Genomic DNA, 11,949 nt, shown 5'->3' with positions numbered 1-11,949 from the left:
TACATTTGAATGGGGGATTTTGCCAGGATAAAATTAATGGAAAGTGATGACCAACTGGCCCATCCTTCAAATAATCATAACTTCTCACAACATGGTTGAATTTGATGGGAAATTGCTTGGCAACATTCCCCTTGATGACTTGAATAGGAAAATATTGCGGAAAAATCTGCAGACCCTCTGGAATGCTATCTCCTGTTAGCAGCATGCTAATGACTTGAATCTGATTGTACCTTGAAGAGGGTCCTCTTGTGTCCATCATATGTGAACTTTAGCATAAAAAGCCATTTACAAGTGTTTTTATTGCACCCAACAGAAACAGCAACATGTACACATCATTAACAGTCTTTTCATAATATGTTAGTTAAATACACATATAAATACTTCTGTTGAATACAATGGCTTGTAAATAGTTGTAGTTTCTATTTTATGAATATCAATGGTTGTATAATTTTTTCAATAGTTCAAAAATGCTTCTATTACTTAACTTCATTAGAAATGCTTGTTTCATTTCAATGTCCTTTTTTAATTGAATTTTTTTTTTTACATACTTTATACTAAATTATAGTTGAGCAATAAAGTCTCAACTTAAGCAGGTATTTTATGTAATCCTTCCGTTTTAGTAATTACTATTACCTGTCTAAGTTATTAACAACGGCTGCAGACCAGGCCGAGCCTCAGAGCTCCCTCATGCTGATCGTGACCGAAGGAGTGGGGGATGGGTGAGGTTACGGTGGGGACAGTCAATGTCATGTTCTGTGTAAAGTACCTTAAGTTTCATTGCTGACATTACACAAAACCTGACGTTTACCATCATCATGGGGACCATGGCGTGGCCCCTCCCCCATCAGTGCATGCGCCCGTGGAGAGGTGACTCACTGCCTCAGACTGTCGAGCGGCTCCACACACATGTAACTTGACGGGCTAGCTGTGGAACCTGGATGGAAATGGTAAGTTTTTAATTATTGTCCTTGCTCCTAATGTTGGTACATGTACTGCCATATAAAAAGAGCTGTTGCAATGTGCTGGAAGTTAACCGAGATGGACAGCTAATATTAGCTAACACTAAGCTAACATGTGCAGCTAACAGAGCTGTGAGTGGAGCTGGGTCTGGATAAAGGTGGAGGTCTGAACAGACGTGAGTGCAGCTTCCTACTGTCAGTGTTTTAACACATTGATATTCAGGCTAAATGTAGCCTCTGCTCCAAGGAGATGAACTACAGCAACAAGGGCTCACATGTCCTCTCATCACACTGTTCACTGTTTCGGGCTTGTCACCTTTTTCACTCCTCATGAGTTTGCAGGTATGCGATCTGAGACCAGCCTACCGTTAACGGAAGGCTGGACAACTAATTACAGTTAACTACAAATGGATAATTTACACATCGTGGGGCTTTTTTACAGTCACAAAATTATATTTAGATATTGTTTAGAATTTATATTTTATCATCATTATTTTTTCCCACAGAACGTGAATATTATGCTCAACAAAGTGACATATTTGACATATTGAGTCAAGGTTAACTTTAAAAAAAAGTATTTCTTCACATGTAAGCAGATATTGTAATTAAAATAACCATGGGTATTGAAGTAGAATATTTAGCCTCATACTTTCAGAAATAAGTAGATCACCTTACTATAATGCAGCCTATAAGACCAGAACAAATTACTTTTAATTTCAGTCAAAATGTAATAATAGCAGCTCAGGCAACAATTTTAATTACACCAAATTCTACCACTGCAGCTTGAAATACAGAGTACTGTAACATGACTGAATGTGTCCCTTGTGCTTTCAGGAGGATGGAGCATGTTTTTCATCCACTGGTGGCAGCTCTGAATGCACAGGTGAGAGAGGGGAGAGACCATGAGATGGTTTTATGTTGAGGTTTGTAGAAAGTCTTTTGTAATAGTGGAGAATATTATACTGAATACTTCAGGGAGTCTATTGGTTTCAATCCCAAACTGATCATACTCTCAGGGTTTAAATCATATAACTATTTAAAAATAGTCTAGACGCAAATGAAACACATTTTGACCCATCAAAGATGATGTTGAAGTTATTAGTTCATCGTAAACCATATTAACATTTCTATCCTCTAATATATTTGCAGGCGCTGATGTGACAGATGGCTTTAACCCTGAACAGACCAACGAGGTAGGATATGTCATCTTCTTTGGGTTCTTAATTGACAGTTAACCTGCTCGACTGTGAATGTCGAACAGAAATCAAAACAATGCTAGAGTAATTCATTTCTTACAGACTACAGCTAGTTAATCACACATATTAGACTTCCATTATTACGACAGTGTTTCCCACGAGGAGAAATTAAATAGTTTGCACTGCAGCCACTTATTCATAATGTCTGATGAAATATAAGTTGTAGTATTTGTTGTTTGGTTGTGTATTATTTTATTGATGTAAAACAGTGTAGACTGGTAGGTAGGTAGGTGGGTAGACTGATAGGTAGGCAGACTGGTAGGTTGGGAGCCTGTCTAAACATTACAAAAAAATTATTTGTTTTTCAGGAAGAACACCAGCGGTCCAGTGACAATACCGATATTCTTGACCCCACTCCAGCTGATGTCGATGAGGACACAAGTGTTCCAGAGCTCATGAGAACCGACAGTGGAGTTGTAAGTTTATTTGCAAAACTTCACATTCTAACATGAAAAGGGCCATGACATCTGTCAGTTTACAGGAATCAGGGTAATATTTTCAGAGGCTGTGATGATTATTGAAAGCGGTAATGTGAAGTGCCACTACGAGACAAAGCACAAGTCTTTTGAGCTAACGTCTCGCATCTCAAATAAAGGCACAGGAAAATAAACCTAAGAGCCCAGCACTCAATTTCTTTTCTAAACATGTTGCCTAGTTTTAGTCTATTGTTTTGTCTTGACATTTATTATTGTTAAATGCTTGTGATTTTACAATGAAGAATATCCAAGTCTAATCCTTTCTTTTTTTAAGCTCAACAGACAAATGCTCAGAGACAAAAGAGAACCTCTATCAAGTTCTGAGTACAGTGATGAGGATGATCCACATCCAGCCAAAGGTAATATTTCGAGTAAATGTGAGGATTGTGAAAATTTCTGATAAAATATTTCTCTTGGAAAGAAAGCACACACTGTCCAGGTACATTGCTAGCCTTAATCATTTGCATGCCTTTTACCTTGCCTGTATTATTTATTGATTTATTTCCAATCACTTTCCCTAATACAGTTTCCTTAAAATACCACATGAGTGTTTATTCTGTGGGCACCAACAGATTGTAGACACTATTTGATTGGATGTATGAAATTAATTGAAAGTCTGTTATTCTCAGTTTTGCTTGTGTTTTAATAGGTAGTTTGGATGAAAAGATGCTGGTTGGAGAGGCCTCTGGTCAATCACACACAAAAAAAGGTAATCTTTTCAAAGTTTTTCAGTTTCTCACCTAGGATCAAGTTATTTAGTGAGTCCACTGACATGAGAATACATTTTATAGATTCCCTATCCAAAATAGAAATAAACTAATAAACTATCATGTATCGTTATGTAGTATGTAACTTAGTTAATACGTGTATTAAGTAGTTCAAATGAGCTCCACCTTTACCAGCTGCAACATTAAAGTGATACATTCATTAATGCATCGATAATTATTATCCAATGATTTCAGCCTACTATAAATATATTATTTTGTCCATTCTGCATAGTGAGTATACTTTAACTTTCAATATTACTCTGTGTGTTTCTATCACGCACCTGGTTTTTGTGTGCCCAGGTTTTGAGGCTAATGAAACACCATATTAAAGTAACTGGCATCATTACGTAAGGAAATATGATTTCACATCATCCAGTATATTGAATTCAGAATCATCTATGTAAAGGACTCATTTGTTCAGGTCAGTAGATCTCATCTAGTCCTAAATCACATAATGTCCTCTGGACTAAATGGACAATGACCAGTTGTTTTAAATGAAGTACTCCACTTGTGTCATGTAATACTGAAGCTAGTGTTAGTAAACCGTGTCTTTGTTCATACTTCTGCAACTACCGTCTATATTTCTGCTGCGAGTTCTATTTTTGTATTAGACACTGTTGCTCCAAATACTTATGTTACTGCAACTACAGGTTGTTCTACTCGTATTTTGTGTACTGCTACAGTCAAGATCGATACAACATTATAGCCTCAGTACTTGCTGGTTTTTGAATAACATTAAATTACTGTCTCATTTTATTCAGGGTCATCACAAACAAAAAAACAGAAGTGGACCAACGACGAAATCCAGGCTGTGGAAAAAACACTCATGGACCACATCAGATCTTGGAAGGTTCCTGGAATGCATTCAGACGTCACCACTAGCTCTCAAAGGAAGGAGGTGGGAGGCAGTGAAATTTTACACAAAAAACCGAATTGATGCACTAAAGCGAAAGTCTTTGCAAGAAAGGTAAGCTTTTACATTTGTGCACTATTGTGTTCAGATGGAAGACTACAGGTACAATCTTTGCTGGACATTTATGCACTTCTGTTGCTGGACGTTGTTCAATATTGTCAAATGGAAGGTTTAACAGGTTTTTTGTTTTTTTTGAAGAATTCATAATCGTGCCTGTTCTCTTTGACATTCCTCGTTTTCTTTGTTAAATATTTGAATATTTCTATTTGCGTTACGGCATTAAAGTTGTACGAATCTATTTTGTGATACACAAACATATTTTCGTTGTATTTTTTGTTATTTAAAACCATTTCACTACACTTAAAAAGTGTACATTGCAGTGCAGTTGTAATAGAAGTTGTACACAACAGTTGTGAGGCATTGAAAGGTTTTGAAACAGTAAGTGTTGAAATAATGTTTACAGAATTACAATTTAAGTATTGTAGTAGTCAAGTTCAGTATTTGTTTTGCAAGTGAAATACTACTTTGAAATATTATGCTGAGAGCATTGCAGTTGTGATACTGTGATATTCAGCTCCATCATTTGTAGGTTTTTTTTTCAACTGAAATACAAAGCACTGAATATCACAGTATCAAAACTGTAATGCTTTCAACTGTAATATTCAGTGTACTATATCTGAAAAATGCACAGAACTTTGAAATAAAGCTGTGAAGTTTGAACATTTCTGATTCTGATCTGACATTTACATTGAGTGGAGTTCAATATACACAGATGAGTCATTATACAATTACAACATTTAATGGTGAATCCACAAATGCAATATTAAATGAATTAACAAAATATAATACAGAAACAACTCTTTTTTTAAAATAAAGCTCTAGTTTCTATAAACTTACCCTCCATTGAATACCTTATATAGGCTTGAATACCTTATATAGGCTTGAATTCCGTATATAGGCTTGAAAGACACATTTTTAACAGTGTCCCCTGGTGGTGGTTTGTATTATGACATGATAGGAGCGTCCCCGCTGGGATAGAAACACCAGACAAAAATTCAGTTTGTTAAATTTGAGAAGTTTTGATACTTGAGTTGATATTTTGGTTCCCAGGACCAAAACAAAATTTATGTGATGAAAAGTATGCCGTTATTCCATTCAGAAAATGAGGTCCCCACGCGTAACCTCTACACAGGCGTCCCCACCATGTAGCAAAAACGTGTATGTGTGTGTGTGTGTGTGTGTGTGTGTGCGTGTGTACAGAAGATGAAGCCCCAGCATTCCTAAGTGACACCGTTCCCACAACTTTTCCTTCAAAAACCCAAGAGTCATATCCCTTCTGCCCTTCTAAGGACAACTCTTCACTCTCGGATGAGCGGGCGCAGACGTGTAAATGTAGAACTTAAAACAATAAAGACAAACTTCATGGGACAAAGGAACCTTTGAGGCAACAGAAGTTCAGTGTTCCTACGAGTAGGAGGGGAAAATGTTTTTTTTTCTACTTTTTTTCAACATGAAGTTTATGGACCAAAGGACACCTGACTGACCATATGGATAATATAGGTCAAGAGGATACATTGCTTTATCAATCCTTTCAAGGGGAACACCACTCAAGGGAGGGATTTAAGGGCTTGCTTAATAATAAAAGATAATACAATATTACGGTTTTACGTTGAGCAGTTGCCAGGCACCCAGTGGAGACTCCAGGAAGATACAGCTCCTGGTCAAGAGAGTAAGCTTCAGAGATGCTGGTACGCAGATTTTCTTACCTCAGTACAGAGTCAGGCTAGCTGTTCACCTCCCAATTTCTGGTCTTTGTGCTAAGCTAAGCTAACGGGCTGCTGGCTGTACATAACTTCATAATAATTCAGCAGATATGAGAATGGTGTCATTCTTCTCATCTAACTGCCAGCGTGACAGAAAGCTAATTAGTGTTTTCCAAAATGTCCATTTTTTTTATCATCACTGTATGACTGTATTGTGAATGTACTTCGTTTGATACGTTTAGGCCGACATGTAAATACATCTGTTCAGAAAACATCTTTTTGGCCGCCCTTGGATCATCCTGTGTGCAAACTACGTGATCCCCAATAGTGCTACTCAGAAAATCTTTTTATTATTCAATTCTCAGACAGTTCCTTTCATTTCCAACTACTTTCGCCGGCTGCTGCGCATCAGTGAGATGACGCAACATCCTTTAGCAACAGCATTAACTTGTAACAAGAATGCAATGTGTGGTTCAGGCAGAAATAACCCAAATGTGTAATTTTAGAAATTGATTCCTGTGCAGGCAGTGAAAATAAACAGAGTTCATGCTGAGAGGATCGTAAAGCTTGGCCGAGGTTGTTGATCTAAAGTAACGATTAAGTTATAGAATCCAGCCGGATCTCAGTCTGTTGCTTTCACTCCCTGAAAGTAATACTTTTTGCTTCTTAGAATTAGTCGTTTCCTGACTTTATTGTAAAGGCAGATGTTCCTGTGTGTTTATGTCTGTGTGTGCATGTGTGTGTTACAGTGGCAGCGAATGATAGCGTTGTCTAACGATACCCCTGTGTACCTCGATACATGTGCACACACATACACACCCTATATCTCTCTCTCACTCACACACACACACACACACACACACACACACACACACACACACACACACACACACACACACACACACACACACACACACTTTCCCAAGCATTTTTTTCCAACCCTTGTGACTGTCCAAGTGGTATAAGGTGCCAATAGCCTTAAAAACCTCAGGAAAATTGCATTGCACATTCATAAATTCAATAGTAATATGAATAACAGCAGATTGGAGCGGGCTGTTTTCCCAACGACGGCAAAAATCCCAACTAAATGTAAAGATAATTACTTTTTCCACTGTCTTCTAACTGCACCTCAAATTGCATCTCAACTTACCAGACAAAAAGGCAGTTAAAATAAAGTTGCACTTGAACCTTACATGGTCATCTTATTTTTAATGGGCTAGTCCCAAGGGTGTCTTCAAATTATTCAGCGGTCAGTAAATGTGAGTGCTGAGGATATGGACGCAAGAGAGGGCTGTTTGTGGCCGTCTTACTGCCCTCAGTTCTCAGGCTGAACGGTGACTTTGCGTTTGCACCGTCTGTTCCCTGTTCATGTCTGAGAAAGTGCACATTCCCTCACACACACAGACACACACACACACACACACACACACACACACACACACACACACACACACACACACACACACACACACACACACACACACAGCCACTGACAACGTTTGAGGCGAGCAGAAAGTAACTTGGCAGTGGTGGTTGTTCTCATAACATCGTTTCATTGCTAGCATTTTTCTGTGGCTCTAAATCTGGGTCCATGTTTGTTGATGCAGAGGATGGAATGAAATAGTGTGTGTGTGTGTGTGTGTGGGTGAGGACTAGGGCTCAAAGGCCACCTCTAGTCGTCCCCAGTTATACCGGCTGTACTTTGATTTACGGGAACCTTTATGGATATTATTCCCCCTGCATGTCTTTCTCTTCCTCCCTCTACATATCTGACTTTAATCAAGTGTCTGTGTTGAGCCCCGGGGAGGCAACCTCCGGTTCTGAAAAGTGAAGCCAATGAGGAAGTGCCTTAAACTTGCATTCTCTCTAATGGCCAGCAGGGGAAGACTATTCTGGTTGCAAAAAGAAGTCTCATCATATAGAAATAGACCATAAAGCGGAGTATGTTTTAGGAAGGCGTGGCTACCTTGTGATTGGCAGGTTGCTACCGCTACCAGGGCTGTATATAGGAAGTCTCTACGTCACGCCCCCGCAGTCCAAATATGGTCACTTCTGTTCCCTGGTTGCAAAAAGCCAAAATGGTGACGGCTAAAATGCAGAACAAAAGACTTCAAAACTATGCCTAGCACCTCAGCTTCACTAAATATAGAGTTAAATCTGGTGTACTTAGTGAACAAATTTAAATGTAAAATAAAATACTTCAACAAAATAACCTGTCGAGGTGTTACTAGGCATATTTTTTTTCCCACATTCCAAAATCCCCTCAGACTCTCAACACACACACTCACACAGAACACACAGAATTCCCATAAATTCATAGGCCGGTCCCCATATCTAATCCCAGGCCTTTAGTGAGACAAAGGATTCTGTTCTCTCTAAGGCCACCACGCTAATCTGCCCTCCAAACTACAAAGGCACTCCAGCAGACCGCTCCCTGCTTCTACAGGGATTATCATTCACTTATTGAACCGACTCTTATGGCTTTGGAGAAAGCGAGAGAGAGCGGGAGAGAGAGAGAGATGCCGTTGCATACAGTTTAGGGGAGCATAAGGCACAAACCCACTTGAGTTTATATATTCTTTCACCGAGCTAAAAGCGTGATTGGAATGTTAATACAGGAGAGCTGCAGTCCTGTATTCTCGACTCAGATCAATTTCTCCGTCTGAAGAGAAAGAAAGAGAGAGAGAGAGACAGGGATGAAAAAGAAAAGAAAGAATGAGAGAGCTGCAAAGAAAAAAAAAGTGAGACGGAGAGGCTGGAATGTGGGAACAGCCGGTAAAAAGCGGCCCACGTAATCGCCAGCGTAATCCTTGTAAAATACGCCAGCAAAGGTGGCGTGTATGTGTGTGCGGCTAATTAAAGTTCACAAAATAAAAGACTTGATCTTCTTCCTCTTATTTGTTCATTTGGGCAGTTTAATATTTCATTTGACGGTCCGCTCGGTTTGTTATTTAAGTTTCGAGTTGATTAGCAGGCCATTCTGATGTATACTTGTCATACTTTTTGCAAATAGGATTTTGGAGTCCCCGCTCATAAACCCCCTCGACTCACCCATATCTCTCCCCCCACTTCTCTTTCTTCAACTGTTGGATTTTATTTCCAGTCAGGCCCTCATTAGCATACGAAGCATGCCAAAACTGATCATTTACATGGCGGTACTGTGCCGCGGCAGGAGGACAGTCAAGGGTAACATCTCATGGTGCAAACATTAATAGGACGAGGTCAATCTCCATAAACTTGTTGTGGATTAGCACTCAAGTCGTGCTCGAGGAGCAAGGCCTTACACGAGGTTTACGGAGCGTTGCATAAACATCACATTTTTAACCTTGACCGCTTGTGCTCTTGCTTCTGCTCCGTCTCATTGACCTCTACACAGAGCGGGGCCGGCGACGGCGTCGGCATCACAATATGTCGCTAAACTCCACACACACTCATGCATCCCCCACTAACACAGATCTCCCGCTCGCAGATGGGAGCACGAATTAAACACCCTGATTGGGGCGTAAATCATGCATGAAGGCCCACATGCATGTACACAAACACACACACACCACGCCCCCTCGGATGTTTAGCAAATCAATTAGGCCGACTTTCAATGGGCTCTTAGCTTTAATGAATGGAGCTATAGAAAAGAAGGAGTGACAGCAGGAGAGAGCCGAGAGAGACTGGTTATCGCTCGCTCTGGCTGCAGACCGCAGAGGTTAACGACCTTTCTTGGCGCACACTGGGGCTTGAATATGTCTCTGATAATTCAGCGAATATTTGTCTTCTGCCTGGGAAAAGTCTCATTTGAATAAGCTCTGTTGTTACAAACAGGAAATAGAAATCTCTTCTTTTTTCAAAATCATAAATGTGCCACTTTAGTTCAATCAATAGTTGAATCCAGTTTTCACTCCCTTAAAGGCTTATGGCACAGTGACGGCATGCCAGAACAGATTAGGCTAAAATATTTATTATTTGGTATGTGTATGTTGGTAAGTGATGGTACTATATTTGTTGTATCAAACTTTCTATCGCTGTTTTACATTATTTAAATTGTTTCCCCAAATAGTCAGGGATGTAAAAATCTTGTTAATGGGACATTAATTAATTAATTTATATATATATATATATAAATATATAAAACACCTTTCTTAACAAGATTTTTAGTTGCAGCACTGCTATTACGGGTAAAAAAAAATTGGGGCGTGAATAGCAGTACTCATTTGACTCATAAGGGGTAGAGATGTGCTGGATTTGAACTTCTCTCTCAAGCTCACTTTATTTTCATTCCATCAGTGTTCATCTGTACAATACAAAGGATGCATTCTGGGAGCGACTGTCCAAAAAGTCTGCAGCATTATCATCATTTGTACAAAGTACAATCATGTCTCGCTCCTCTGTATGAAGGTAGGCTTTGGCCATTGAGAAGTGCTACAAACACTTAGACAGTAACTTTAGACATGGTGGGACAACATGTAAGTTAATGTGCTACGTGTCTCAGCCATACAATGCCATTGTAGTACGCCTTAGTGCTGTCCAAAAGTGTAGTAATAGTACACACTTCCATTTGAGGTGAATATCTTCTGAGTTTTTGGCACTGTGTTTGAGGAAAATGTTTTTTTTATGCAAAATGCGCAACTCCTGGGCCCCTTTATTGAGGGCTTCCCAATGGAGTGCCAAGTCCTTGTTAACTGTAACAGAGGAGCAATAGAAAGCATCCTGACTAGAAACATTACAAACTGGCATGGGATGTGCATGGTCCAGGACAGGAGGGCCCTACAGCGGGTGATTAGAACAGCCAAGAACATCGTTGGTACCCATCGACCGAGCATCGTTGATATTGGTGACAAGAGGTGCCTGCCCAAAGGATATTAAAAGACAAAACCCACCCCAGCCAGAGCCTGTTCTCCGTGCTACCATCTGGCAAGAGATACAGAAGTATCAGCTGCCGAACCACCAGACTTCAGAACAGCTTCTTTCCTCAGACTCCTTAATTCATCCTCCACATAGTTTTTTTGGGTGTTTTGTTGTTTTGTGTTGCATAATGGGACTACAATCTGCATTTCATTGTCCAACCCTGTTGTACAATGGCAATAACAAATAAGCCTGTAACCTTGAACACAGCACGTCAGGGGTAACGGAAAGAATCTCTGGAAACTTTCTCAGAAATGTGGATAAAGAATGCTGGCTGACTGAGCGTCTATGTGCTGAACTATTCCTTTTTCGTTCTCTGCCATTGGCCCCCGTTCTGTCACTGACCTGTTTGTGACCTCCATCTCTGGAGTCTGAGTCATTGTGGGCAGCGTACACCACGGTGACGTATGGGATGCAGCAACGTCACGCAAAGAGACAGACTCAACGGTAGATTACAGCCACATCACCTCTTTGCATTCTGCTATATTGTGCGAAGATTATGACTCCGTTAAAGTTGGGGTCCCTTCTGCAGATAAAATATCTTCTTCATTTGGTTTTACTTCGGGTTTTGGCTTTACCGCTCACTGATACGTTTTGTTGCTCGCCGCTCCGTAATTCAAATTTCCTGGAAAAGAAAATGCCCTGATATTCAACTGTGTATTTGCTGAGAACTTGGCTCCTGATGTCTGTGTGTGCGAGTGAGTGCTTGCATGCGGGGGTTTGTTCTTATGTGCATGTATGAAATTTGTCAGAGAGCAGACAGACAGGAGCTGTTTGTGTGTGACCCAATGTCCTTTTTTTGAATGTTTTGAATGTCGTGCATTATTGCCAGTGTGTGTGTGTGTGTGTGTGTGTGATGTCAGGCCGATATGTGGTTTACATTAGTTCTGTTTGATGTCTCCATCAGAGGCCTCTCTCC

The 11,949-nt window shown here is 40.0% G+C and overlaps 1 long non-coding RNA gene across 1 annotated transcript; it reads left to right on the top strand.

Moving 5' to 3' along the window:
- The first annotated feature begins 2,518 nt into the window (after positions 1-2,518).
- LOC306784129 lies at positions 2,519-5,267 on the top strand. Its single transcript, XR_013772345.1, has 4 exons — positions 2,519-2,631; positions 2,966-3,050; positions 3,341-3,400; positions 4,220-5,267. It is a non-coding gene; the product is annotated as an uncharacterized lncRNA (long non-coding RNA).
- Positions 5,268-11,949: the final 6,682 nt, after the last annotated feature.

Source organism: Melanostigma gelatinosum (assembly GCF_949748355.1).
Source record: "Melanostigma gelatinosum genome assembly, chromosome: 11".
NCBI classification, from domain to species: Eukaryota; Metazoa; Chordata; class Actinopteri; order Perciformes; family Zoarcidae; genus Melanostigma; species Melanostigma gelatinosum.
The sequence above is the reverse complement of the archived record's forward strand: the minus strand, read 5'-3'. Positions and strand labels throughout refer to the sequence as shown.